We start from the raw sequence: 23,719 nt of genomic DNA on the forward strand, positions 1-23,719 counted from the left end.
TCTTGCATCTTTTTATAAAGACAATAATTGTATGTTAGGAAAGCTTCAAACAAGTTTCTTTCTCTCTCCTCCTCTCTTCTTCTAGAGTCACTTGCATTCCAGAGCATTTTCAAGTTTCTTTAATATAACGGGGGCCTGGCCAAATAAAGAGATCCCAGGAGACTTCTCTGGCTGGTTGTCCCCTGTTTCCTTATCTAAACCGGAGTTCATCCAAAGCTCTCATACCCACTTTCTAAATCCTACTGAGCCCTGTTCACAAATTGCTTATATTAGGGACTGGAAGGTTTAGGCTACAGTGAAAGGCTGAATAGGCTGGGGCTTTTTCTCTGGAGGGTCGAAGGCTGAGGGGTGACCTTATAAAGGTTTATAAAATTGTGTGGGGCATGGATAGGGTGAATAGTCAAGGTCTTTTCCTTGGGGTGGCGGAGTCCAAAACTAGAGGGCATAGGTTTACGGTGAGAGGGGAAAGATTTAAAAGAGACCTGAGGGGTGAATTTTTCACGCTGAGGGTGCGTGTATGGAATAAGCTACCAGAGGAGGTGGTGGAGTTGGATATAATTAGAATATTTAAAAGACACCTGGATGGGTAGATGACTAGGAAAGGTTTAGAGGGATATGGGCCAAATGCTGGCAAATGGGACTAGGTCAGATTGGGATGTCTGCTCAGCATGGATGAGTTGAACCGAAGGGTCTGTTTCCATACTGTATGACTCTATGACTCCTGGTCCAGCAATTACTTGCTATTAAAATTTACAACTATCTACAACCTTATGCCTCCTTATCTGTCTAACTCCCTGTAGCTCTATAACTCTGTGAGATGTTGATGCTCCTCCAATTCTGACCTCTTGCCCATCCTGATATTCATCTTTGCTAACATTGGTACCAATGCCTTAAGTTGCATTTAGCCCAAAGTTCTGAAGTTCGCTCCCTAAACTTCTCCCTCCCTTCAAACTTTCTCTCTCCTTTCAAAATGCTCCTTAAATCTGCATCTTTGCCTGAGCTTTTGGTCATCAATCTGAGTATCTCCGTATCTGGTTTGGCATAAAGATGTGTCTCATAATAATCCAGTGAAGCACCTTTGCACATTTACCACTTTAAAGGTGCATTCTAAATGCAAGTTGTTGTTATACCACTGCATGCATGGTACAGAGAAGGCTTATGACTCTCAGAATACAGTCATATTCCTGTGCACACCATTCTGAATGACAATGTTAAGGATGCAATGTGAACCATTGAACATCCACAAAGTTTAATACACCACTGTACATAGATTCTGGGTCTGATGAGTAAGTCACTGTTGCATTGAGAATGACAATTCCTACTGTCAATGATAAAAAAAGGAGCCCTGGCATTTTCTTGAGGAGTAGTTGCAAACTGTTCCCAGAAATATTCAATGTGAGAGCCAAGCACTTCTTGACTCTGGAGGTTTTGGTTTATTTTTAAGTAACCTGCTTCCTGCTTTGTTCCACTGAATCCCAATCCCCATCGACCTCCATTCCCCACTGGGTCCCAGTCCATACTGACCTCCATTCTCCATTAACTTGTTTGGGGAGTGGTAATGGTAATGTCACTGGACTACTAAACCGCAACACCAGTCCAGTATTTTGGGGATAGAGTTCGAATCCCATCCTGGCAGATGTTGAAATTTAAATTCAATAAAAATAATCTGGAATTTCAGAAAGAAGCTAGTCCAATGGCATTCATGGTCCACTAATCTCCTTTAGGGAAGGAAATCTGCCATCCTCACCTGGTCTGGCCTATTCGCGACTCCAGACCCACAGCAATGTGGTTGTCTCTTAACTGCCCTTTGGGCTATTAGAGATGGATAATAAATGTTGTCTTAGCCAGCAGCACCCTCATACCATAAATGAATAAAAGAAAAAAAGTTAAAATCCCCATTGATCTCCATTCCCTACCAAGTTTCATTCACTATTGAGCTCCATTCCCCAGAATCCCAGTTCCTTTTGACCTCAATTTTGCACTGAATTCCACTCACTAATGACCTATATTTCCCCATCAAGATACATTCTCCACTGAGTCTCATTCCCCTTTCCCCTTCACTGTGTTTCACTTCCTGAAATCTCAGCTGTACCTTGCTGCCCAATCCCCACTTTAATGAATAAAATTGGTGCTAGACGTCCCAACCCCAGGATTCAATTCCCTGGCTCACAGTAAACAAAGCCACTGTGATCAGCAGGTCTTCTGTTCATTTTATTAAAACCGTAACTTATGTATTTCAGCACAATAATCTTCAAATAACAATCTGAAAATTATTTTCTTTTCTGCTGCAGGTTCTTTCAAATAGAGCTGAGGTGTTATATCTTACAAATAAATGAGTTCCAGGATCCTAGTCACAGACAAATTCGAGTTGAGGGAATGCAATGGGCCTGGCAGGTGTTGAGGAAACGCAAAGCAGACTGAAGATGGTTAGCAAGCTGTGATTTTTGATTGTCCTCGCAGAGTACATGTAATGAAGCGTGTTGTATTGTCAACTGTGCCTTAGGGTAGCTTTCTTAACTTTGAATCGGAAAATTGTAGATTCAAGCCCCATTCCAGAGAATTGAGCACAAAATCTTGGCTGACATTTCAGTGCGGTGTATGAAGGTGTGATAACCCCTACAAGGGGAATCCCTCGTTAATCTCCCTGTGGAGTTCATTGAGTATGAGTTTCCTTGGTAACAGGCAATGGCCTGGCCATCACCTGAGCCCTTTATAAAGCAGTCTCAGGATTGGGTCTGCAGAACTGTCTGCTCTGGGCTGCGACTAGCCAATGTACCCATGAGTAGTGGATGATGTTACTTCCCACTTGGGCTTCCTGAGTTAGAAATTGGAACGCAGAAAGCCTTGGGAGTTTAGACCATGCCCTGCTAGACTGGAAGAGGAAGTTGGTTTCCCTTGGAGGCCAGTGTGCAACCTTGAGCTAAGGTTGGTGCTTTTGCCTGGCCTGAGTGGGGGTTGTTGTGGGCTGCTTGGAGACCCACTGGACCATTGCTGCTGACTCTGCTGCTGGGGCCCATTATCCCCTGGGGCCTGAGCAGCTGCCTAGGGGCAGTTGGGTTTTTTTCTGTTATTCGGCAATTACTGAGAGACAGGGTGTGATTTAAAGATGAATGGTGAAGCCAACACCAACGTCTCCAGGGGCCAGTTAAACCTACGCTGAGGTTGCTTCAGCTCCAGGTTCCATCACCATTCAGGCTCTAGGCAGACAACCTGGGGGTAAAATGTGATTTAACCTAGACCTGTCCAGGGAGGCCTGCACATGGCAATGGCTGGTGCTCTCAGTCCATTAGCCATCGTTGCAATAGCGAAAATGGATGGGAAGGTTGTCTCTTTCCTTCAGTCTGCAGGGGAGGGGCATGAGTGTCTGGGTGGAAGGAAGGTGTGACACAAGATGATGCACCAGGAGGTAGCATGCACCCCCCCACCACCCTCTCCCAGGATGTGTCCTCTTGCACTGCGAAGCTAGTTGTAACATCCCTGGGGGTCGGGTGTAAAAATGCCCCAGTGGCTGCACGTGCAACTCCCCAGCGTGGTGATCTGGAGCCCAGTCCCTGCCCCTCACCTTTCAGCACTCCAGTGTGGGTGCCCCAAGTTGGGGCCAGAGATTACGCTGACGGGAGACTGTAAACTACAGTTGTGACCAGGAGAAAGTGCTGTAGCATAAAGTAGGAGCACTTCCTCACTTTCAGGATGAGGTACTGTACCCTCTCCTACCCGAGACGGAACCTGTGGGTCTTCTGCACCCTCCTGCCCCGGTCACAGGAGCCTGGTCTAGGGGATGCTGTTGGTCCTCCTGCTGAACTGCCACCCAGTCCCCGGGGGCAAACCGGGCACCTGTGAGTGCCACAACACTGGCACTGTAACCCTCACTGTGTCATTGGGTTGTGATGAGGGGTGGGATGATTTCCTCGCTCCTTCTCTGACAATTTTACCGGGTGCCTCAGTCTTTGGGGAGGATCTTCTCCCCAGGCGGGGCAGGGTGACCCGGGGCGGGGGGCCCGCGGGGGGCGGGGTGGGGTTAGGTGACCCTGGGTCGGACGGGGTGGGGCTGGGTGACCCAGGGATGGGAGGAGCGGGTCAGGGTGACCCGGGGTTGGGCAGGACCGAGGTGGGTGACAGAGGGTCAGACGGGTTGGGGCTGGGTGACCCAGGGTCAGGCAGGGCAGGGCCGACTAACCTGGGGTCGGGAGGGGAGCACTCTCCTAACCCCCCATTGTGGCCACTTGATGACCCCAAACCTGCCTCATGGATTCCACAGGGGGACACCCTGTCCGTGACCTCGGGGGTGGTGACACTGAGGGACTCAAGCTGGCTGGTGGTCTTGGACACCTCCCCGCCCCCACACTGAGGAATGGTCCGGGGGCTGAGGATGACAACCTGGAGGAGGGTGAGGGCTCAGTAGTGGGTTCTGGGAATGACATGGAGTCAATCTTCAGCAAGGTTATGAATTCCCCCCATGCCCCTCCACCGAGCTCCCCCTCATGCCCCCTCGAGGAGCGGGACAAGTGTAGCAGCCACTCCGATCTGGCCCTGGGGAGGAGGTTAAGGGAATTGGTCCTTCGATCTGGTGGCCATCGGGTGAAATCTCCATCCCGACCTTTCTGAGGCCTTGGGGTCAGATCTTGAAGGATTGACCACCTGTATGTTTCACAAACGTACATCTCCTGCATTCCAATGGCCTCCATTTGGCAGGTGCTGTGCAAGGATCTCTCCCTGGTGTGGACAGATCTCCTCCCAGGCATCAGAACAGTATAATTGATGTGCATAATTTTGAACTTGAATGCGACAAATCTCCCGATAAGCCACATCTTTCCAGAGAGAGTCCTTTGAGATTTTACCTGAATTCAATTCAGTCTACTGCCAAGATGTTGAGATATCGTTAACCAGACTTGCCTTTGAAATAGCAGCTGATTTCTCAGAAGAAGCTGGGTAGTTATTACCATATAATAACTTTGACCTATCACATCCTTAAATGGGGATGTGGACAAAATCTCTCACTACTGTATGGAAAGCAGTTTTCTTGAACAGCCCTGAAATAAAACCTTTTCTGTCACCGATGTTAATTTGGAGACGATTGCTTTTCTTTCCAGGTATCTTTCAATGAGCCAGCCAAGACAAATAACTACTTTTGTCTGCTTCCTCAGTTGAACTATTTGCAACCATATAGTTTCAATATCCCATGGATCTAATGCAGGTAACATGTTAACACCATTCAGCAAGTTACCTATACTGTCACCTTTTAAAAACAACCTCTTGCTGCCTGTAGCCAGCACGGTATATACTGATGTTTAGGTCCTCAGAAAAGTAACATTTTTCATAAAGCTGCAGTGCAATGCAGACTTCACAATGAATTGGCCGAGCTAAAAAAAAATACGTATACGATAATAAAACCACACAGGACCATTATGGTGGAAACAACAGAATTATCTATTGCAAAGATCAAAAGCAGAAGATTACAATCTGTTGTCTTGTTGCTTTGGATGAATAGGCTGGCATTTTAAAGCACTTGATATTCAACTCAGATGGATAAGTGTGCGTCACAAGGACTGAATAAGCATTGACCTTGTATGTAAAGGCCCAGATCTCACTTTCATATTCACTCAGCTTATAGCAGAGATAAAAAAAAGGCACGATTCTGAAAGTAACGGTAAACTTATTCGGGTTGGAATTAAAAATTTTAGATCAGTCGCTTGAGAACACTTTACCTAAATTACAAACTTGTGACACGATTGATTTCAGAAATACCTACAAGAAATACTCCCTTACAAAACTGCACATATTATGGAAACATGTCGGTGTGGCATAAGTTGGAATTCTGAGTGTTGGTGAGTTCTGATTATTGTTGACAAATTTGTGGATATCGCTTTAATTTTTATCATCCCATGAAAATGGATGATAGTGAGCATCAGCCTGTTTTGCAGCACGCCCACATTTCTTTCCTATTAATTCAATGGAAAATTATCTTACTTGGCAATGGGATGCATCATCGTTATGTTTTAATTCCTGTTTATGAGAAACTGGATTCCCCAAAGCACACGCTGATGAAACATCTTTATGTAATAAATGAGACGTGGAGGTGTAGAGAAAGGCATTTTATATGTAATTAATGGTAATGACCTGGAACATGCTGCTTGTGAAAGTGGCAGGTGCAAACATAATCAATATTTTCTAAAGGAAACTGAAGGAAATATATTTGCAGGGCTATGTAATTGAGCAGGTGAGCAGAGTTGACTAAATTGTTTCAAGGGGTTCTATCACCATCTTTGCTGAAAATGACCTTATTACTTTGCAAAAGGCGGGAAGAAAACATTTAACATGAAAATATTTCAAGTTAGTGCAATTTATTCTCATTTGAAACCATTAAATACAATTTGAGAAATAAGTGTGTTGTTCAGAATGAGGGATTTGACTCACTGGGGGAAATTCTTTTGTACTAAGGTCAGAAGGGAATATCTGTGAAGGATTTTGACACTTGATCATGGCCATTTCAGCCAGTCTTGAATCGTAGTGACTGGCTACTTACGTTAGTGCATCTCATTTGAAGATTTGATTGTGAGAAAAGCCTTGCTTCATCCCTTCCTTATCACAAGGCAAGTTCCCTGACAATGGCAGGAATTCCACCAATGCACGTATCAAAATCCTGCTCAAGCAACAAACTTCTAGGAGCTGATGCTATCCCAGTTGAAGTCTATAAAACTGGAAATCAATGACATGCTCATTGAACTCTTTCAGTCTGTGTGGGAGCAAGGAACCATGTTGCAAGAATAGAAAAATATCTCCATTGTCCACTTATAGGCATGAAAAGGAACTCACTAGTCTTGTGACAAGTTTTGAGAAATCTCACGTTCTCCCATAGCTGGAATAACCACTGTCAGACTACTTCTGAGCAGCTTGATGCAGCAACTGACCTGAATCTGTTACCAGAAAGGCAGTGCAATTTTAGAAAGGCTTAATAAATCACTGATATGGTGCTTGTAGTTAGAAAGCTCCAGGAGAAATGCCAAGAACAGGACGTGGACCTGTCCAAAAGTTATTGATCTGACCAAAGATTTTGACACAGTCAGCGTAAGGGCTTTTGGAAGTTAATGTGGAAGCTTACTGAGAAATTTGTCACCATGGTTCAACAGTTCTGTGACAGCGCATGCATCTGGAAGATGGTATGTCTTCTGACCCAGTCACTAAAAGGTTGTGTGCTGTCACCAACCCTTTTAGTATGTTTTTCACTGCCATGTTCTCCGATGCCTTCTATCATGGTGATTCTTCATTGAAAACAGAAATAACATGGATGGGAAACTGCACAAACTGACACATCACTTAGATCAAGGTCTATATATACTTTGCTATTTTCCAGTTGCTGATGATAGCACAGCAGCTGCCTGTTCAAAGCTGGACATACAATGTGCTATGGACTTGTTGTCCAATGTATATGGCGACTTCCCTTCCAATGATCAGCATGAAGCAGACTGAAGTATTATACCAAATGAAAGCAAACTACTGCAGATGTGGAAATCTGAAAGAAATACAGGGAATACTGAAAAAAGTCAGCAGGTCTCACAACATCAGTGGAAGGAAAAGCAGAGTTAACATTTCACGACCAGTATGACTCTTCTCCAGACTTCTTTAGACTCTTCTCTAGTTTAGAAGAGGAGCCATACCAGACTCAAAACACTAACTCTGTTTCTTTCTCCAGACTTTCAGATGCTGCCCAACCTGCAAAGTTTCTCTAGCATTCTCTGTGTTTGTTGGAATAATACACCAGCATGCTCCAGGAAAACCCTACCTTGAGCCTAAAATTTCACTCCATGACTAGACCATGACTATATTGCTCATCAGCACACTCAGTAGAGGTGTCTATAGCACCAAAGCGAAAGATACAAGGACTGTCAAACATAGTGTAGGCTTAGATAGTCTTTGAAAATCAGTCTGGAAATGATGAAGAATAATGGTGTCTACCAAACTGAAGGTTTGGAGATCAGTAAAATGTGGCAATGACTTCAACAACAGATAATCATCAAGATCAGCGGTCGACTGTTTAGTTGAGCAGAAATCTCAGTTGCAAATAATGCACAGGGAATCTGGCATAGAGTCATCATCACACAGCAAAGAAACAGACCCTTCAGTCCAACCAGTCCATGCTGACCATAATTCCAAGCTAGGAGATAATAGGGACTGCAGATGCTGGAAGTCAGAGTCGATAAAATGTGGAGCTGGAGAAGCACAGCAGGTCAGACATCATCGGAGGAACAGGAAAGTCAATGTTTCGGGTCAGGACCCTTCATCAAAATTGGGGTGGAGGAAGGGAGCTCAGAAATAAATAGAGGGAGGGAGTGGAGCTGGGGGAAATGTAAGTATGGTGGTGATAGATGAATGCAGGTTGTAGAGATTGGTCAGTGGGAAGGGTGGGCAGATAGTTGGGAAGGAAGATGGACAGGTTGTTTCAGGTGAAGGAGGCGGGGATGAGAGGGAGGGCTGGACATGGGATGAGGCCGGGGGTAGGGAGATTTTGAAGCTGATGAACTCTATGTTGAGGTCATCGGGCTATCAGCTCCTGAGGCAGAATATGTATTGCTCCTCTGGTCCAGAAACTTTCTCCTCTCACCTTAAAAGTACGCCCCCAGTGTTGAAATTCCACCCCTCCTAGGAAAAAAGACACCTGCCATCACCTTATCTATGCCCCTCATGATTTTATAAACCTCTATAAGTTCACCCCTCTACCTCCTACGCTCCAGTGGAAAAAATGTCCCAGCCTATCCAACCTCTCCTTATAACTCAAACCTTCCATCCTGGCTATATTCTGGTAAATCTTTTATGAACCCTCTCCAGTTTAATAATGTCCTTCCTATAGCAGGGCAATCAGAACTAGATGCGGTACTCCAGAAAAGGTCTCACCAACATACTGTACAACCACATTATGAAGTCCCAAGTTCTCTACTCAAAGGTCTGAGCAATGAAGGCAAGTGTGCTAAACGCCTTCTTAACCATCCTGTCTGCATGTGACACAAACTTCAAAGAATTGTGTACCTGAACCCTTAGGTCTCTCAGTTCCAGAACACTACCCAAGGCCCTGCTTTTAACATATATGCCCTGCCCTTGTTTGTTTTTCCAAAATGAAATACTTTGCATTTATCCAAATTAGGCTCAACCTGCCACTCCTCAGCCCATTGACTCAATTGATCAAGATCTCTTTGTAGTCTTAGACAACCTTCTTTAACCATTTTCTGGCAAAACAGAAGATTTCAGAACACCCACCCATGAGCCCTGTAGCGTGCCAGGCTGAAAGGTGTAGCCATGGTGTGAATATGTTACTTCAGTGAATTTGCTTTCTAGCCGTACAGGAACTGGAATGATGCCCTAACTAGTACACAGCATGAAGTAACTGACTGGGTTCTCTTCATACTTATTTGACTAGAACAAAGCTCACCTCAATTTATTGTGCTGGTCAGCTGCAATAGCAGCATCAATGTACACTGCTAGATAGTAACAATACTGCAAACAATTGCATAAATTTCAAACTCTTGATCAATTCTTTATCTATTATTGCCAACTATGATTAAAGTATATAACTAAATATGGAACTAGCTTGCATTGCACAATTTTGCATTGCAATGGTTTCCCAGAACAATTTCATTTTGTTTTAGATGTAAATAATTAGGTTCTTTGAACAAATGTTAATGGTTCTTATTCATAATAGATCTGATAACAAAGCATGTGATTCCGATGGGAGAGGTTATAGGGCTTTAATCTAATGAAGAATACCAGTTTTATGCCATTGTCCTGCCCAGAGAAAACTGTAGGGGGCGGCACCAGGTTTCTGTGTGGATAGAGGTGATTAGAGTGCTTCATTTGAGTTGGAATGCTTGGAATCGCACTAGTAAAAGTCTCAGGCTGTCTTTATATTGCAGCTCAGCTGAGAGTACGGCATTGAAGTATGAGTTCCAGGCCAGCAGCATCCTGTTTATATTATTTGGCTCCTGTCTGCCTCAAGCCAGTCGGTTCAGGAGAGATCTACATGCAGGTGCCATCACGCAGAACTTTTCCCCTGGCGGTTAGAAAGGAAACGTATCAAGGAACTTGAACGGAAAATGGCACATTTCGAAACCAGCAGTTGAAAAAAATCCCAATAAATCCCGAGGCAAAGACAACACAGTGTGGAGCTGGAGGAACACAGCAGGCTAGGAAGCATCAGAGGAACAAGAAAGTTGATTTTTCAGGTCGGGACCCTTCTTCAGACCTCTAACTCCAGCATCTGCAGTTCTTGCTATTTCTGTGTTTGAGGCAAGATTGGATACCAAGCTTCTATTTTGAGGTGAAAGGGTTTTAGATTCTTTATGCCTCGATACAGACCTCTTTCTTTCTCTTCGCTGCAAATCTAGAGCAGGTGTAAAATAGACATAATTTCACACTTCTGCTGAAATGACAGCGTAGATCACAATTAGCCCAAGTTTCAGGATTAATGCTTATAACATAGAGGATATTACACCAGTGATAGGTAGTTCTATGTGTGCTGTGTGAATGACTTAAAATTAAATATACAATAAGCATCAGTAAGTCTAGGTATGTTCTTAAAAAAAGTAAAGATAAGCTGGCAAATCCCATGTAAGCCATCCATCAGCCCAATAAAGTGTAATATTAAAATAAACATTCCTGTCATATGACTTTTTTTCCTGATGTCATTAATAGTATCCAGCTTTGTCATGAATATTGAGAAACTTTTTCCAAAATGTTCTGACTTACATGTATTGTATCCATTCATGTCAATCTTTATTATCATCAAATCATCGATCAATAAGTTCTGATCTGATTAATAGATCATGGAAAGTGGAATTGTTTTGTTAGGGCCTCGGAGACCCAGAGTTCACACCTGTATCTCTGTGGCAGGTGCTTTGTTCTTGCTTTTATTAACAAACTTTGCGGAAACATTCAGGGCTAATTTTCACGATGCACCCAAAATGGAGACAGACATATCAGGTAGGCCTGGCAGGAGGCCTGAGCCTAAGGTCAACATTCCGGCAGCAGCCTGTGAATGGAATGTGAGTGGAACCCACTTCACAGCTCGCTGATTCTGGGAGGACAGGATATCACTTGGCCCCTGTAATGAGCTACATGCTAGGCCGTGCCTATGGGTAGTGAGGGCAGAGAAGGTAAATCTGCCCGAAGCTTTTGTTTGTTTAGGGTGGAGCTATGGTGGATAAACAGAACTGAACATGAGAAATACTTGTATTTCTACAGCACCTTTTTGGATCACAGCACTTTACACCAAAGGGAGTAGTTTTGAAACGCAGTCACTGTTAAAACATTGGAAACAAGACTGCCAATTTTCATTCAACAAGATCCCGTTTACAGCAATGGGGGATAATAACTAGATATTTACTGGTGTTAATTGAGGGATAAATATTGACCAGCAAACTGAAAATAACTCTCCTGCTCTTCTTCAATTAGTAATCTAGGATCTCTTATGACCAGCTGAAAGTGTGGTTGGGTTAAAGGTTTTATCTGAAAGATGGCAGCTCCCAGAGTGCACCATTCCCTTGGCACTTCACTGGAGAGTTAATTTGATTTTTGTCATTTTGCAATCGAACCCACCATCTCCCAACCACAATAACTGACAATAACTGAAGAGGGTTACAGGCTTGAGGGGCTGAATGGCCTTCTCCAGATGCTAAGGTTTATGGGGGCTGTCAAGGTGCACTCCCTCTCAGTGCCTTATAAACTGGGCAGAGTGCACGAGGTCATTCCTACCTATGCGTAGCTGAAAGTCGCAACCAAAATTGCACCTCACCTTACACAGCCTACTGTCTGTTTCCAGTATGCAAACTTGCTCAGTTAGTCAAAGACCTGCCTGAAAATTGTACTTAGCAAGACTTTGGTTACTGGGAAGCCCAATCTCAGCTCTACCCGACTTCCAAACAAAACATCCCTCCCCCAGCTCACCAGTTAACAATAATTTACTGCCTGTTATTTTGGGTGGGAATTAGGCGTCTGGCTGTTGAACATTTCCCCCTTTGGAGCCACTAACAACCATTAATTATCCAGACGTTAAGTGGCAGCCTATGATTGTAAAACACTGCGAAATACATCTGACTTTCAGTCTTGTCAAAGTGTAAAACTTCCCTTTCCTCTAACTGAGCCAACAGCTGTGCATTCCCTTGGAGCCTGCCTTGCAAGTTTCTTTTCTCCGTCCTTGTGCTCTCATGCGACAACCCTGCGGTGGTTGCAGCATGGCAGCCGGAAGACTGCAAGGGGAGGGACTACAGATGGCTAAGGACGGTATCCTGAAGCAGTTCAGGGGGCCCAACGCTGGACTGCACCAACTCTGCATGGGCGACAGTAACCTTGGTTGACTGGCTGAGGTACAACCTCTAGGGCACTTGCAGTACAGCAACGACGGGATCACGAATGCTGCCATCCTGAGATTACAAAGCTCCGTGGTGCCACTGCCAACCCTTCGGGACTGCACCTCAGTTATCCTCTTAGTTTGCTGCAGCACAGATTGCAGAACTGCTGAAAGAGCCTGCATTCCCTGTCGAACATTGAGATCTGAATGCACATTAGTAGCTGGGCTTGGATGACAAACGGTCATAGGTGACAGTGACACGAGACCTGGCAGAGAATGAGAACAGTGAATGAAAAGCTAAAGTGGGGGAGAGAGAGCAACATTTGTAAAACAGCTGCAGTGATGCCACAACTAAGGAAGGTTAAGGTTAAGGAGTAGTCTGTGAGTGCTTCTGGTTAGTAGCCCCAAAAGTAAAGGCGTGACAGGGAATCTGAGCATGTGGAATGTGTATCCTGTGCAATGTGGGAAATCCCCAATGCTTCTCATTGATCTGAACGACCTTGTTGTGCTGGAAATTTCGCTGCTTTGATCTCTGTGTTTCAGAGTTTGAGCGGCAGCTGGAATCTTTGCAAGGCACCTGGGATCCTGCGAGCTTGAAGTTTTGAAAAATAATCACACTGCAGCTTAAAAATGTGCAGGCAGTGAGGAAATGAGTGATTGTCTGAATGTCAAAGAGAACCAGGCAGGCAGGGCTGGCATTCATAGAAATCATACAGGCCATTTGGCCCAACAAGTCCCCATCAACTCTCCGAAAAGCATCCAACCAAACTCACCCACCCAACCCTGCCAACCCTATCCCTGTATCTCCCATGGCTAATCCACCTAGCCTACATATCCCTTGACACTATGGATAATTTAGCATGGCCAGTCCATCTAAACCTGCACATCTTTGGACTGTGGGAGGAAACCGGAGCACCCAGAGAAAACCCACGCAGACACGGGGAGAATGTGCAAACTCCACACAGACAGTTGCCCAAGGCTGGAGCCAAGCACAGGTCCCTGGCGCTGTGAGGCAGCAGTGCTAACCACTGCACCACCGTGCCGTCCCAAAAAAATATGGAACGCTCTATGAATTTGTGAGGCATCTTTGTGCAGGCTCCATGTTAATATTCTCTGTATCATTCCAATTTTAGTATATGTGCTGCCGAAGCGAGCTGAGTACATCTGGCTATCCAGTTCCGAACGGGGCTAGAGCCATTGTTTCTCATGGAGTCCAGCCAGATCCAGGTTTATAAACCCTGCATTGTTCAGCTGCATGGTGAAGGAGGAATTCGTGTGGAAGTCCAACAGTGGTAGGGAATTTGATATGTAAAGTGGATAGATAAGAGTTTCTGCTCCTGCTGAAGAATGGTCCATTGCTTCCCTATTGCTACAGTCCAGGAATCTACTGAGCAGCCTCAAGATATTCTGTGAGGGAAGGGGGAACATCCAGAGGTCATAATTTATACCTGTACCAATGACATTAGTAGGAAAAGAAATGTGTTCCTGCAGGCAGAGTATAGAAATTTAGGAGAGAAATTGAAAAGTAGGGGGAATAATTTCAGGTTTACAACTGGAGCCATGTGTTAGTGAATATAGAAATAGCAAATAGAATTGATGAAAACATGTTCAGACAAGTGGGAGACTCTTAAGAGTGTGATGACAAGAGTTCAGAGGCACTATGTTCCTGTCAGATGAAGGGTAAGGCTGGTAAGGTGAAGGAAAAATGGATGAATAAAGATATTGATGTTCTAGTCAAGAAAAGAAAGAGAATCTTCTTTTAGTTATTGACAACTTGGTTCAATTGAATCTCTTAATCAATACAGAGTGTAGGCGCATTCTTAAGAAGGAAATCAGGAAGGCAAAGAGGGGATATGAGATAACCTTAGTAGATAAGGTTAAGGATAATCCAAAGAGATTCTGCAAGTAAATTAAGAGTAAGGGGGTAAATAGAAAGATCAAGATGGCCATCTTTGTGTTGAACCCCAGGAGATGGGAGAGATACAAAATGAATTTTTCTTGTAAGTTTTAACTATGGTGAAAGAAATAGGGGCTAGAAAATGCAGGAAATAAATTTTGATGTTCTAAAAACAGTTCATATTACAGAAGAGGAATTTCTGGAGATCTTAGATAGTATACAGGTGGATAAATCTCTGGGATCTAATGTATCCCAGAATGTTATGGCAAGTAAGGGAGGAAATTATGAGACTCCTTGCAGAAATGTTTGCATTGTCGATAACTACAGGTGAGGTACCTGATGACTGGAGGGTGGTTAACGTTGTACCTTTGTTTAAGAAGGCTTATAAGGAGAAACTGGAGAATTATAGACCTGACTTCTGTTATGGGTAAATTGTTGGAGGTGATTATAAAAGATAGGATCTACGGACATTTAGAGAGGTAAAAATTGATTAAGGATAGTCAGCATGGTTTTGTGTGAGGAAAATCGTGTCTCACAAACTCAATTGATTTTTTTGAGGAAGTTACCAAAAAGATTGATGAGGGCAGAGCAGTAGATAGTGTTTACTTGGACGTTAATAAAGCCTTTGACAAGGTTCTGCATGGTAGACTAATAAGTAAAGTTAGGTCACGTGGGATTCAGGGTGAGCTTGCCAATTGGCTACATAATTGGCTTATTGGCAGGAGACCAAAAGTGGTAGTGGATGGTTGCTTTGCAGACTGGAGGCCTGTGACCAGTGGTGTTCCACAGGGATTGGTTCTGGGTCCTCTTTTCTTTGTCATTTATATAAATGATTTGGATGAGAATATAGAAGGCATGGTTAGTAAGTTTGCGGATGACACACGTATTGGCGCAAAGTAGACATTGAAGACGGTTTTCTAAGATTACAAAGGGATCTTGATCAAATAGGTCAATGGACTGAAAAATGGCAAATGGAGGTCAATCTGGATAAATGCAAATTATTGCATTTTGATACGACAAACGAGGTAGGACTTATATAATTATAGGTAGTGCTGTAGACCAGAGGGACCTAGGGATGCAGGTATATAATTCTTTGAAATTTGTGTCACGTATAGACAGGATGGTTAAAAAATGGGTTTAGCATGCTTGCCTTCATTGTTCAGACCTTTGAGTATAGGAGTTGGGACGTCATGTTGAGATTGTAGTGGACATTGGTGAGGCCTCTTCTGGAGTACTGTGTCCGGTTCTGGTCATTCGGTTATAGGAAGGATATTTTTATGCTGGAGAAGGTTCCAAAGAGATTTACCAGGGAGGTTTACGTTATAAAGAAAGGATGGTTAGGCTGGGACTTTTTCATTAGCGTGTAAGAGGTTGAGAGATGACCTTAAAGAAGTTTATAAAACCATGAGGAGTATAGATAGGGTTAATGGTAGTTGTCTTTTCCCAAGGATGGGGCATTTCAAGACTCGGGGTAACATTTTTAATACGAGAAGAGAAAGATTTTAAAAAGACACGAGGGGTACATTTTCTACACGGAGGGTAGTTGATATGTGGAACGAACTTCCGAGGAAATGGTGGATGTGGGCACAATTATCACATTTAAAAGACATTTAGAGAAGTACATGAATGGGAAAGGCTTGGAGGGGTATGGGCTAGGAGCTAGTTTAGTTTGGGATTATGTTTGGCATAGACTAGTTGGACCGAAGGGTCTGTTTCTGTGCCAAAAGAGTCTATGACTATGCGTACAGAATTAGTGCAGGAGAGGGGAATTTCATATTCCTGAGGCATTAAGACTATTTCTGATGAGATAGGACCTTTGCAAGCCTGCTGGCTGAAACCCCAGCAGGACCAGGCCTAATATTCTTACATGGAATTTTACTCCTACTGTTGACTGAGTGATGGAACACTCTAAGTAGATTCATAAAAGACAGCAGAAGAGTTGGAAGTTGAAGGCAATAGTTTAACAATTAGTTTGTAAGGCAGAAGCAACAAAGGGTAGAAGCAGATAATAAAACATTCTGGCATTGCCAAATTGTATATACTTCAAATGCAAGTAGTCTGGGGAATAAGGTAAACAAGCGAACAGCAAAGATTGACATGTGGGAATATATTATTGCTGTTACTGAGGCATGGCTTAACAAAAAAGGCAGACATTGTAAATATGTGATTCATGGTTCATTTATTTCAGTACATATCTTTTAGTTTCAGGAATTAACGGTTAGTAGGAAAAAATTATCGGATGAATGGAAAAGAAGCAGCTTGAAATCTAACGTATTTAAAAGATTGTGTTCGTGCTGCTTTAAAAGGTTACCTGTGTTTGTTTAAGTGAATCAGAACAGAAGAGATGGTTCATTTGGGAGTTAGAACTAAATGAATTTAGAAGTATTCAGTGAACTGTGAAAGGCTATAAAACCGATTCACTTTATCAGAAGAGAAGAAATTGGAAATGAGAAATACTGAAACCTAATTTAAGGATGGCAGAACAGGCTATATCATCTTTGAGATGGGTGGAGCTTAAGAGCTTTCTCTGATTTCAATTTATCTGTGTGTTTTCTGGGAGAAGTTAGTTGCAATTACAATTTCAGGCTGCGAGAGTGCTAAAGCAAAGACTTGACTTTAGGTAGCACACGTGTTGCAGTTAACACATTTGAGGCTGTTAGAGCAGGAGAAATCCCTGGAAGCCATTGATGGTTCCATGTCGTGAGGGTCAGAGTGAAGGAAATCCACAAGCAGTATTTCCTTGGTGCAGCTGAATAATACTAGACATTTGAGAAATCCCAGTGGCAATGTTTTTTTTCTTTCTGAGGGTTATTGAATATTTTAATAGTGGCAGTATTAGCTTAGTGAAGATAACTGTCTGCTAAAGAGCTGGATATATGCTTATGAGCAGATGCTGGAGTGAAGTCTTACGAATACAGTAGAATGCAGTCTCATTCGAAGAGATTGAATTACTAGAACATGATCAGCCATTGAAACAGTCCTGTCAGCAGCTTTTTAAAGGGATTTCCATACCCCGACCTTTGAAAATGAAGATTTGGAAGCCCTTGTAGAGAAGATAAAGATTTAATGAGACCTACAGTGTCACTAACATCCAGGTGGAAGCTGTTTTTATTACATTGACCATTTAAAATGGTCTCTGAGATAGTCAACCACATTTTGTTATTTAGTTGTGAGCTCATGAGGAGTTGGGGATAAGACTACATTTTTATATTTGCTCATGAATGATTATCATAGGAATAACTTCTAAGTTAGACCATAAGGCGATAAGACATAGGAGCAGAAATTAGGCCATTCGGCCCATCGAGTCTGCTCCGCCATTCAATCATGGCTGATAAGTTCCTCAACCCCATTCTCCTGCTTCCTCCCCGTAACCCTTGATCCCCTTGACAATCAAGACCCAATCTATTTCCATCTTAAATATGCTCAATGGCCTAGCCTTCTGTGGCAGTGAATTCCATAGATTCACCACTCTCTGGCTGAAGTAGTTTCTCCTTATCTCTGTTCTAAAAGGTCTTCCCTTTACTCTGAGACTGTGCCCTCGGGTCCTAGTCTCTCCTACCAATAGAAGCATTTTCCCAACATCCACTCTGTCCAGACCATTCAGTATTTTGTAAGTTTCAATTAGATCCTCACTCATCCTTCTAAACTCCAATGAGTATAGTCGCAGAGTCCTCAAACGTTCCTCATATATTAAGCTTTCCATTCCTGGGACCATTCTCGTGAACCTCCTCTGAACCCACTCCAGGACCAACACATCCTTCCCGACATATGGGGCCCAAAACTGCACACAATACTCCAAATGTGGCCAGACCAGAGCCTTATAAAGCCTCAGTAGTATATCACTGCTTTTGTATTCAAGTCCTTTCAAAATAAATGCCAACATTGCATTTGCCTTCCTGACTACTGACCCAACCTGCAAGTTTACCTTGAGAGAATCCTGGACTAGAACTCCCAAGTCTCTTTGCACTTCAGACTTCTGAATTTTCTCCCCATTTAGAAAATAGTCCATGCTTTTATTCTTCTTTCCAAAGTGCATGAACTCACACTTTCTCACATTGTACTCCATCTACCACTTCTTTGCTAACTCTCCTAACCTGTCCAAATCCTGCTGCAGCCTCCCCACCTCCTCAATAAGACCTACCCTTCTACCTATCTTTGTATCATCAGCAAACTTAGCCAGAATGCCCACAGTTCCTTCATCTAGATCGTTAATATATAAAGTGAAAAGTTGTGGTCCCAACACTGACCCTTGCGGAACACCACTTGTCACAGGCTGCCATCCTGAGAAAGACCCCTTTATCCCCACTCTCTGCTTTCTGCCAGACAGCCAATGTTCTATCCATGCTAGCACCTTGCTTCTAAAACCATGGGCCCTTATCTTATTCAGCAGTCTCCTATGCGGCACCTTGTCAAAGGCCTTCTTGAAGTCCAGGTAGATAACATCCATTGGCTCTCCTTGGTCTACGCTGCTCGTTACTTCCTCAAAGAACTCTAGCAGGTTTGTCAGGCATGACCTCCCCTTGATGAAACCATGCTGACTTTACCCTATTTTATTATACACTTCCAAATATTCAGAAATCTCATCCTGTACAATGGACTCCAAAATATTACCCACGACTGAGGTTAGGCTAATCGGCCTGTAATTTTCCATCTTTTGCCTTACTCCCTTTTTAAACAGGGGTGTCATGTTAGCGATTTTCCAGTCTTCTGGGACCCTCCCTGACCCTAGTGATTCCTGAAAGATCACCACTAACGCTTCCACTATCTCTTCAGCTATCTCCTTTAGAACTCTGGGATGTAGTCCATATGGTCAAGGTGATTTTTCCATCTTCAGGCCAATCAGTTTTACTAGCACCTTTTCCTTGGTGATGGCCACCATACTCAGCTCTGCCCCCTGACTCTCTTGAATTTTTGGGAGACTACTCGTGTCTTCCACTGTGAAGACTGACGCGAAGTAATTATTCAGTTCCTCAGCCATTTCCTTGTTCCCCACTACTATCTCTCCACCGTCATTTTCCAGTGGTCCAATGTCACTTTTGCCTCTGTTTTGCCCTTTATACATCTAAAGAAACTCTTACAGTCTTAATTTACATTACTGGCTAGCTTACCCTCATATTTAATCTTCTCCCTCCTTATTTCTTTTTTTGTTGCCCTCTGTTGGTCTTTGTAAGCTTCCCAGTCCTCTGGTTTCCCACTGCCCTTCGCCACATTGTATGCTTTCTCTTTTGCTTTTATGCTTTTCCTGGCTTCCTTAGTCAGCCATGGTTGCCTCATCCTCCCTGTACCATGCTTTTTTTTTTCCCAGGGATGAATTTTTGCTGTGTTTCCTGAATTACTCCCAGAAACACCTGCCATTGCTGTCTTTCCTGCTAGGCTCCTCTTCCAGTCAATTCTGCCCAGCTCCTCCCTCATACCTCTGTAGTCGCCTTTATTCAGCTGTAATACTGTTACCTCTGATTCTATCTTCTCCCTCTCATTTGTACTATAGGAATAAATACTGTACCATAGAATATTAGATATAGTTATGACATGCCTACTGTGCTTTAAATTGGTGTTGAAGTCTGCCTTCAAAACCATTTTAGGTATTCAAATAAAGCTATGCTCACAATTTCGGTATAATTTCTTTAGAGTATACTTGTCTTAACCTTCAAGGGCAGTTAGTAGTTAACTCCACCCTTTTGAGTCCAATTATGGCTTGCCTATGTCTCTGTGTCCCTTTGTATGTATGTTGCCTTTTATGAACTTAAACTTATCCCTATTGCTTTTTGAACAGGCTTGCAATGTGAATTGTGCGCTTAGAAAATCATTTTTTGTTTCTGCAACTCTCCTTTTACTTAATGATTACATGTGGTTCAGTTCATTTATCTTACAGCTGTTGGGCGATTTTCCAACAATAATGACTCCAAGGTCCCAAAACGTTTTGTACTGTTATGTATAGTTTTGATTTTACTTATCTCTTGGCACTTACAAAAATAAATGCATTTTATTTATATTAAATTAACACTGTAATTCTTCATTAAATTGGTAACTTCCTTTACATACCAGATTCTCTATTTTTCCAGTCTAGATTTGAGGTAAAAACAAAACAATATTTGGACACTTTTCTCTGAAGATCTGTTTTCATTTTCGCAGGGATTTTTTTCGTGATCTCAGGACATCTTAATGTGTTTTACAGCCAATGAAAGACTTTTGCTCACAGTGACTCATACTTATAGAAATTAACATTTTCTCTTTTTTTATTCTTAGTAGTGAAATGTGCTTCTGTAAAAGAATGAAGCTTTCAACTTGACAACTCAAAAAAGCAAATTCAGTAGAGTTTATCTGTTGTAACAAGGGGATTTGTATTCCAATCCTTATTCACATATATTCAGTGAAACATTTGTTTTGCCTTTTTTTTACTTACTTTTCAAACAACTTTTCACTTAACTTTGATATTTTGCTAGTAAATACGTAGGAAATTGTCTGACTAGAATTATTTGCCAAAAGACACTTAGTTACACATGTGTACTATTAAGTGTAAGTTCTTCTGATCATTTCTCAATGCAAAAAATATGGCATTCTGTATTCATTGAATGTTGTGACATCATGAGCTGGCCTCCATTATAAATACTTGTATTATTTATAAATCTTGGCAGCAAAGAAATGGGATTCAAATGAAGTTATATCTAATTAAGTGCTTATTAAAAGCAAAACAGGTCATGTTAAGGGATAAACTGTTTCCTCAACTTAAATATCATTTTGACTCTCCAACAAAAATTTGTATTCTCTGATTACCATTTACATCTGTAACAATTGTTTGAAGCTATACAAGGTTGGCCACATTGTCAATGTTGTGTTTGACCCTGAGATGATCTTTCAGTCACAAGCTTGCACCACCACCAAGACTTCCCTACACTGAACCTATGTCAGTTTAACATATGATGAAACCCTCCCCCTTGTGTTTGCTACCCATGGACGTGCTATTCCAATGCCTTCCTGACCATCTTCCACCCTTCTGAAATGTGTACTCATCCAAAACTCTACAGACTGTTGTCTTAACTTGTCAAATTATGTTTGCCTATCAGCCCCTGCGCTTGCTGACTTACAGTATTCTGTACTCCTACTCTGACAATACAATCATTTCAAAATCCTTCTCTTTGCTTTCAAGTTCCTCCTCGGCTGCAAGATGACCTTTCTCCTCCAATTCTGCCTTGTTATGTATCCCCAGTTGTAATTGCTCCATTATTAGTGACAAGCTTTCGATTACCTGGCCCTAAGCCATGGAAGATCTTCTCTGAGCCTTTCCACTGGTGTTCCACTCTTTTTTCCTTTAAGATGCTCCTTAAAACCCATCTCTGACAGAGCTTTTGCCTATCTGACCAGATATTGGCTTCTGTGGCACATTGTTAAAAGTATTTTTGTTGACTTTTTTGCTCTTGCTAAACATCTTATTATATTTACACACAGGTTATAGTTGCTCAATGCAGGGCATGCAGAGTTCAACAGAATATCATGTCTGTTTGGTCTGCAATAAATTGCAGATGTATTATTCTTTTCCTTTCTCTGTAATCCAGTTGTTCCATGATGAACCTTAATTTGTTGCAAGAGCCACGTAATAGTGTCTGCCATTTACTAATCTTGCCAGTGCACAGTTACATTTTTCAATACAGCAAGTTACTGAAATTACGAGCTGTTAATTGTGCGGGAACTAGGCATGTGGGATACAATTCACAAAGCAGGAAGCTATGTGTGTCCTCAACCAGTCAGTTTCTGCAGACAATTTCACAATTTTTCCACAACAGAGAATGAAATATAAATTGGAATGTCTGAATTCAAAGACAAATCAGGTGCTAATAAGAGAGATAAAGAGAGAGCAAGAAAGATTGGAATTTTATAATTTGAAGTCTGGAAAGTTCCCAATCACAACTAATACCTAAAACAATGAGATTTCACACTATTGATAAGTGATCTTAAATGCCAGAGAGGATGTTTGGCATCAAAAATAAAGACAGGAGTTGCTGGGAAGCTCAGCAGGGAAACAATGATATATACTAAGCTTTTCCTAGCTACAATCCATTCTGAAGAAGGATCACAGGACCCAAAACATTAACCCTGCTTTCTCTTCACAGATGCTGCCAGACCTGCTGAATTTTCCCAGCAATTTCTGTTTTTGTTTCTGATTTCCAGCATTCACATTTCTTTGTTTTATTTTGTTAAGGATGTTTGGCATAATTGTCATTCTTGTTTTCAAATGCCTTGTCTTGTCCCTCTCTAACCCTTTAATCTCCTCCACCCTCACAACACTTCAAGATATCTGCAGTCCTCTGATTTTACCCCCTTGTGGATCCACAATTTTAACAGCTCCACCAAAAGGTTTTTGTGTCTTTTGTTGCCTAGACCGCTGCAATTTCCTACAAAACTTCGCTGCCTGATTTCCTCCCTTTTCTCCTTTAATGTGCCCCTTAAAACCTAAACCTTTGACCAAATGTTTGATTGTTGTTCTCAAATCTCATTTTTATTTTCAGTCAGACTTAGTAACAATCTCAGTGTTACTCAGAACCCCAACAGCCAGGTGAAATCTGAGTCCTGACTCTTTCCCCAAGCTTTATCACACTTGGGACAGTATACTCAAAAGTCAACATTCAAATTGGGTAGCTCAGTGCCGAAAGAGAGTGGTAGCAGCAAAAGCAGGTGGTAAGCTGTTGCAGGGGCTACTGTTGCTTTCTGAGGAAAGTAGGCGGCTATACAGATCATCCAAGACAATGGAAGGAACCCATATAAGGTGTGATTCCAGTGCAATGTGTTGCAGGGAGCTACCAATTGTAATTTTTTTCTTTTTTCTTAATAAATCAATGAGTGGGAGTTTCTGGTAAGCTTGCAGCAACTATCATGCACCAGACTGTTCTGCTACATAGAACTAACCTTTCAAGATTCTGGTGGTGGATGGACATACCTTATAACAAGCTCTGTGAATATTTTCCAAGGATCTTTCTAACTCCATGTTCTCCATCCACTGCCCATACAAAACTGTCCTCGTGAGATTCTGACATGGGATCCTGGACTGTGATTTTTAATTCCAGCTTGTGCTGGATCCTAACCATGTGATTCTTTGAAAGACCGAATTAAGAATTTTCTCAGACTGAAATGGACAAGGATTAAATTCCTTTGGCAAGGTCTGTTCATAACTGGGATGCAAATACAGCAAACTCATGCCATTCAATGATTTCTTTCTTCTTTATTCATTCACGGGATGAGCATGTAGCTGGCTAGGCCAGCATTTATTGCCCATCTCTAATTGCCCAGACGGCAGTTATGAGTCAACCATATTGCTGTGGATCTGGAGTCACATGTAGGCCAGACTAGGTAAGGATGGCAGTTTCCTTCCCGAAAGGACATTACTGAACCAGGTAGGTCTTTCTGACAATCAGCAATGGATTAATGGTCATCATTAGATTCTTAATTCCAGATATTCATTGAATTCAAATTCCATCATCTGCCGTGGCAGGATT

At 42.4% G+C, this 23,719-nt stretch overlaps 1 non-coding gene across 1 annotated transcript; it reads right to left on the bottom strand.

Annotated features, from left to right (window-relative positions):
- Nucleotides 1-13,384: 13,384 nt before the first annotated feature.
- LOC125481337 lies at nt 13,385-13,489 on the bottom strand. The gene has a single exon (XR_007261294.1). It is a non-coding gene; the product is annotated as a U6 spliceosomal RNA (small nuclear RNA).
- Between the last annotated feature and the right edge of the window lie 10,230 nt (nt 13,490-23,719).

This window comes from Rhincodon typus, unplaced genomic scaffold (assembly GCF_021869965.1).
Source record: "Rhincodon typus isolate 14 unplaced genomic scaffold, sRhiTyp1.1 hic_rhity00001771, whole genome shotgun sequence".
NCBI lineage: Eukaryota > Metazoa > Chordata > Chondrichthyes > Orectolobiformes > Rhincodontidae > Rhincodon > Rhincodon typus.